This window comes from Odocoileus virginianus, chromosome 5 (assembly GCF_023699985.2).
Source record: "Odocoileus virginianus isolate 20LAN1187 ecotype Illinois chromosome 5, Ovbor_1.2, whole genome shotgun sequence".
Classification (NCBI taxonomy): Eukaryota; Metazoa; Chordata; class Mammalia; order Artiodactyla; family Cervidae; genus Odocoileus; species Odocoileus virginianus.
This window is the reverse complement of record NC_069678.1, coordinates 73,847,126-73,853,686: the sequence shown is the minus strand read 5'-3', so window position 1 is coordinate 73,853,686 and position 6,561 is coordinate 73,847,126.

Below are 6,561 nucleotides of genomic sequence, written 5' to 3'. Positions count from 1 at the left end.
ATTTCCCATGAAGTGATGGGACCAGATACCATGATCTTAGTTTTTTGAATATTGAGTTTTAAGCCAGCTTTTTCATGTCCTCTTTCATCTGCATCAAGAGGCTCTTTAGTTCTTCTTCACTTTCTGCCATAAGGGTGGTGTCATCTGCATATCTGAGGTTATTGATATTTCTCCCAGCAATCTTGATTTCAGCTTGTGATTCATCCAGCCCAGCATTTCTCATGATGTACTCTGCATATAAGTTAAATAAGCAGAGTGACAGTATAAAATCTTGACGTACTCCTTTCCCAATTTGGAACCAGTCCATTGATCCACGTCTGGTTCTAACCGTTGCTTCTTGACCTGCCTACAGATTTCTCAGGAGACAGGTAAGGTGGTTTCATATTACCATCTCTTTAAGAATTTTCCACAGTTTGTTGTGATCCACACAGTCAAAGGCTTTAGCAGAGTCAATGAAGCAAAAGAAGATTTTTTTCTGGAATTCTTTCTTTTTCTATAATCCAACAGATGTTGGCAATTTGATCTCTGGTTACTCTGCCTTTTTTAAATCCAGTTTGTACATCTGGAAGTTTTCAATTCACCTACTGTTGAAGACTAGCTTGAAGGATTTTGAGCATTACTTTGCTAACATATGAAATGAATGCAATTGTGCAGTAGTTTGAGCATTCTTTGGCATTGCCCTTCTTTGGGATTGGAATGAAAACTAACCTTTTCAGTTCTGTGACCATTGCTGAGTTTTTCAAATTTACTGGCATATGGAGTGCACAGCACTTTCACAGCATCATCTTTTAGGATTTGAAATAGCTCAGCTGGAATTTTCATTACTTCGGCTAGCTTTGTTCATAGTGATGCTTTCTAAGGCCCACTTGACTTCATGCTCTAAGATGTTTAGCTCTAGGTGAGTAGTCACACCATTGTGGTTTCTGAGTCATTAAGATCTTTTTTGCGTAGCTCTTCTGTGTATTCTTGCCATCTCTTCTTAACATCTTCTATTTCTGTTAGGTCCATAATGTTTCTGTCCTTTACTGTATACATTATTGCTTAGAATGTTCCCCTGGTATCACTAATTTTCTTGAAGAGATCTCTAGTGTTTCTCATTCTATTGTTTTCCTCTATTTCTTTGCATTGTTCACTCAAAAAGGCTTTCTTATCTCTCCTTGCTATTCTCTGGAACTCTGTATTCAGATGGGTATATCTATCTTTTTCTCCTTTCCCTTTCCACGTCTCTTCTTTTTTCAGCTGTTTGTAAGGCCTCCTCAGACAACCATTTTGGCTTTTTGCATTTCTTTTTCTCTGGGGTGCTTTTGATCACTACCTTCTATACAATGCTATGAACATCCATCCATAGTTCTTCAGGCACTCTATCAGATCTAATTCCTTGAATCTGTTTGTCACTTCCACTGTATAATCATAGGAGATTAGGTCATACCTGAATGGTCTAGTGGTTTTCTCTATGTTCTTCAATTTAAGTCTGAATTTTGCAATAAGGTGTTCATGATGAACCATAGACACCTCTTGATCTTGTTTTTGCTGACTGTATAGAGATTCTCAATATTTGGCTGCAAAAAAAAAAATCAGTCTGATTTCAGTATTGACCACCTGGTGATATCCATGTTGTAAAGTCATCTCTTGTGTTGGGTGTTTGCTATGACCAGCATGTTCTCTTGGCAAAACTCTGTTAGCCTTTGTCCTGCTTAATTTTGTCCTTGCTTATTCCAAGGCCAAACTTGCCTTTTACTCCAGGTATCTCCTGATTTCCTACTTTTGCATTCCAGTTCCCTATGATGTAAAGGAAATCTTTTTTTGGTAGTTCTAGAAGCTGTTCTGTTCAGCAACAAGTTGCAGTTTTAGTTTTCTTGAAGGAGAAGATGAGCACATGTCCTTCTACTCTGCCATCTTGTAGAGAGCAAGCGCAAGAAAGCATATGGGGAAAAGGAAAGAACTCTCATGCACTGTTGGAAGGGAATGTAAATTGGTGCAACCACTATGGAAAACAATATGGAGGTTTCTCAAAATTTTAAAAATACAACTACCATTTGATCCAGCAATTCTACTTCTTTGTATAAATCCAAAGAAAATGAAAACACTAATTTATTTGAAAAAGTATATGCACCCCTATGTTCATCGCAGTACTATTTCCAATAGTCAAGATATGGAAAAAAACCTAAGTGTCCATAAATGGATGAATGGATAAAGAAGATATGGGTAAATAAAAAAATATATATGGAGTAGTACTTAGCCATAAAAAAGAATGAAATCTTGCCATTTCAACATGGATGGACCTAGAAGGTATTACACTAAGTGAAGTAAGTCAGATAGAGAAAGACAAATACCATATGGTCTCACATATGTTTGGAATCTAAAAAACAAAAGAAAATTTTAAAAAATCAAGATCATAGATAAAAAGAACAGACTAATTGTTCCCAGAGGGCAAGGGGTTGGAGGGTGGGCAAAATGAGTGAAGGGGGTCAATAGGTATAACCTTCCAGTTATAATACAAGTAAGTCATAGGATGTAATGTCCAGAATGGTGACTATAGTTAATAATACTGTATTGCACATTTGAGTTACTTGGAGAGCAAACTTTAGAAAATATTAGAAATCTTCATTACAAGGGAAAAAAAATATTTGTGACTATGTATGGTGACTAATGGTAACTAGATTTATTGTGATATTTGTTTCACAGTGTATACAAATATCAAATCAGTATGTTTTCCACCTGAAACTAACATAGTGTTATATATCAGTTATATCTCAATTTAAAAAATGTTTAGTTTTTTAAGAGCTTTGGTTTTGAATAAGAATATTATTTAAACCTAGCCACCATGTTCTGCTTTTTCATAATTAATTTAAAACAGAGCAGAACTCTGGAATACTTTAATACAATTTATTCTTCAGAATTTTTCCTTTTTTAAAAATTTTTTTCCCATTTTTCTGAGTAAAGGAACTTTCTTGATTCCTACATAGCAAAGTATGGCATGTCTCTATAAGCAAGGTAAAAAGACAGCCCTCAGAATGGGAGAAAATAAAAGCAAATGAAACAACTGACAAAGGATTAATTTCCAAATTTCCAAAATATACAAGCAACTCATACAACACAATACCAGAAAAACAAACAACCCAATCAAAAAGTGGGAAAAAGACCTAAATAGACATTTTTCCAAAGAAGACATACAGATGGCTAAGAAACACTTAAAAAGATGCGCAATATCACTCATTATTAGAGAAGTGCAAATCAAAACTACAATGAGATATCACCTCACACTAGTCAGAATGGCCATCATCAAAAAGTCTACAAACAATAAATGCTGGAGCCCTCTTGCATTGTTGGTGGGAATGTAAATTGATATAGCCACTATGCAAGATGGCATGGAGATTCTTTAAAAAACTAGAAATAAAACCACCATATGACCCAGTAACCCCACTCCTAGGCATATACCCTGAGGAAACCAAAATTGAAAAAGACACATGTACCCCAATGTTCACTGCAGCACTATTTACAATAGCTAGAACATGGAAGCAACCTAGATGTCCATCGACAGATGAATGGATAAAGAAGTTGTGGTACATATACACAATGGAATATTACTCAGCCATAAAAAGGAATGCATTTGAGTCCATTCTAATGAGGTGGATGAATCTAGAGCCTATTATACAGAATGAAGTAATTCAGAAAGAGAAAGATAAATATTGTATACTAACGCATATATGTGGAATCTAGAAAGATGGTACCAAAGAATTTATTTACAGGGCAGCAATGGAGAAACAGACATAGAGAACAGACTTATGGACATGGGGAGAGGGGAGGAGAGGGTGAGATGTATGGAGAGAATAACATGGAAGCTTACATTCAGTTCAGTTCAGTTCAATCGCTCAGTCGTGTCCAACTCTTTGCAACTCCATGAATCGCAGCACGCCAGGCCTCCCTGTCCATCACCAGTTCCCAGAGTTTACTCAAACTCATGTTCATTGAGTTGGTGAAGCCATCCAGCCATCTCATCCTCTGTCGTCCCTTTCTCCTCCTGCCCCTAATCCCTCCTAGCATCAGAAAACTAAGATCATGGCACCTGGTCCCATCACTTCATGGGAAATAGATGCGGAAACAGTGGAAATAGTGGCTATTTTGGGGGGCTCCAAAATCACTGCAGATGGTGACTGCAGCCATGAAATTAAAAGACTCTTACTCCTTGGAAGGAAAGTTATGACCTACCTAGATAGAATATTAAAAAGCAGAAATATTACTTTGCCAACAAAGGTTCGTCTGGTCAAGGCTATGGTTTTTCCAGTGGTCATGTATGGATGTGAGAGTTGGACTGTGAAGAAAGCTGAGTGCCAAAAAATTGATGCTTTTGAACTGTGGTGTTGGAGAAGACTCTTGAGAGTCCCTTGGACTGCAAGGAGATTCAGCCAGTCCATCCTAAAGGAGATCAGTCCTGGGTGTTCATTGGAAGGACTGATGATGAAGCTGAAACTCCAATACTTTGGCCACCTCATGCAAAGAGTTGACTCATTGGAAGCTTACATTACCATGTGTAAAATAGATAGCCAATGGAAATTTGCTGTAAACCCAATAGAGGCTTTTGTATCAACCTAGAGGGGTGGGATAGGATGGGAGATGGGAGGGAGGTTCAAGAGGGAGGGGACATATGTATACCTATGGCTGATTCATGTTGAAGTTTGACAGAAAACAACAAAATTCTGTAAAGCAATTATCCTTCAATTTAAAAATAAATAAAATTTTAAAAAAATGGCGCTTCTGGTTTTCCAGCTCATGTTTACCCTTAATGTGTTACAGGCCCCATGGCCATCCCAAGGAGAAAATGCAAGCACCTTCCCATGAGAAGCCCTGTGCTAGACACCAGGAACATAAATGAAAAGAAGATCTCTGCCTTGGATAATGAATCATATTCAATAACATAGTTCTGTTTCCATATATAGCAGTAAAGGATTGTTAAAAGTGCTGTGGAATCAGAGGGAGGAATTTGTTCTTGTGGGAAGGAGGAAGGATGAGGATTGAGGAAGACTTCATAGAGATTGTGAGTTTTGAAATGGGATTTGAAGGATGTCAGAGTGTACTAGGAAGAGATGCACAGAAAAAAAAAAAAATACTCCAGACTGTAGATAAAGTGAAAGTGTTAGTCACTCAGTAGTGTCTGACTCTGCGACTCCATGCACTGTGTCCATGGATTTCTCCAGGCAAGAATACTGGAGGAGGTAGCCATTTCCTCTTCTTCAGGAGATCTTGCCAAACCAGGGATCAAATCACGGTCTCCTGCATTGCAGGTGGATTCTTTATCATCTGAGCCACCACGAAAGCTCTAGACAGTAGGTATAGCATTTTTAAAAAGGCATGGAGTGAGGACAAGCTCTGGGAATGGTGAACAGTTCAGTGTTACTACAGCATAGGGTTCTTAGGGAGACATGAAGGGAAGTGGAGAAGCAGACAGGTACCAGAAAAAAGGGCTTTGGACACCTGCCTGAGGGATTAGATTTGTTACTATTGGCCATGCACCCCCAGAAGGCTATTGAGCCCTTCTTCAGCTGTTAGACAAAATGGGTTCTATTCCTTGGCCCTCTGTCTCGAGAATTGAGCCATTGCTCTTCTATTGGGTCCACTGTTTCGTCTGGGTCCCCTGACCTTAGCTCTGCATAGCTCCTGTTGTTTGCCTCAGGTTTCAAGGCCTTGAAAACTGTCTGGATTTGAAGCGAGCTTTTTCAGAAAACATTTGATATGCTCCCTTGGGCCCTACACACTACAGGCAAATGGCATTCATGTTTCGGACTTGGATCCGCTCTTTCTGTTCTCCCCTCAAAGGAGGACAATTCAGTTCAGTTCAGTCGCTCAGTCGTGTCCGACTCTTTGCGACCCCGTGAATCGCAGCACGCCAGGCCTCCCTGTCCATCACCAACTCCCGGAGTTTATTCAAACTCATGTCCATCGAGTCAGTGATGCCATCCAGCCATCCCATCCTCTGTCATCCCCTTCTCCTCCTGCCCCTAGTCCCTCCCAGCATCAGGGTCTTTTCCAGTGAGTCAACTCTTCGCATGAGGTGGCCAAAGTATTGGAGTTTCAGCTTCAGCATCAGTCCTTCCAATGAACACCCAGGACTGATCTCCTTTAGGATGGACTGGTTGGATCTCCTTGCAGTCCAAGGGACTCTCAAGAGTCTTTTCCAACACCACAGTTCAAAAGCATCAATTTTTTGGCACTCAGCTTTCTTCACAGTCCAACTCTCACATCCATACATGACCACTGAAAAAACCATAGCCTTGACCAGACGGACCTTTGTTGGCAAAGTAATGTCTCTGCTTTTTAATATGCTATCTAGATTGGTCATAACTTTCCATCCAAGGAGTAAGAGTCTTTTAATTTCATGGCTGCAGTCACCATCTGCAGTGATTTTGGAGCCCCCCAAAATAAAGTCTGACGCTGTTTCAATTAGGTACTCACTATTTTAAGTTTCACGTTCATTTCTCAGGGATTTGTAGTCACCACTGAATGAGTGTGGGCTGATTAGTGATCTTTGTGTCCAATCAGGGGTTACCTAACTGGATAAGGACA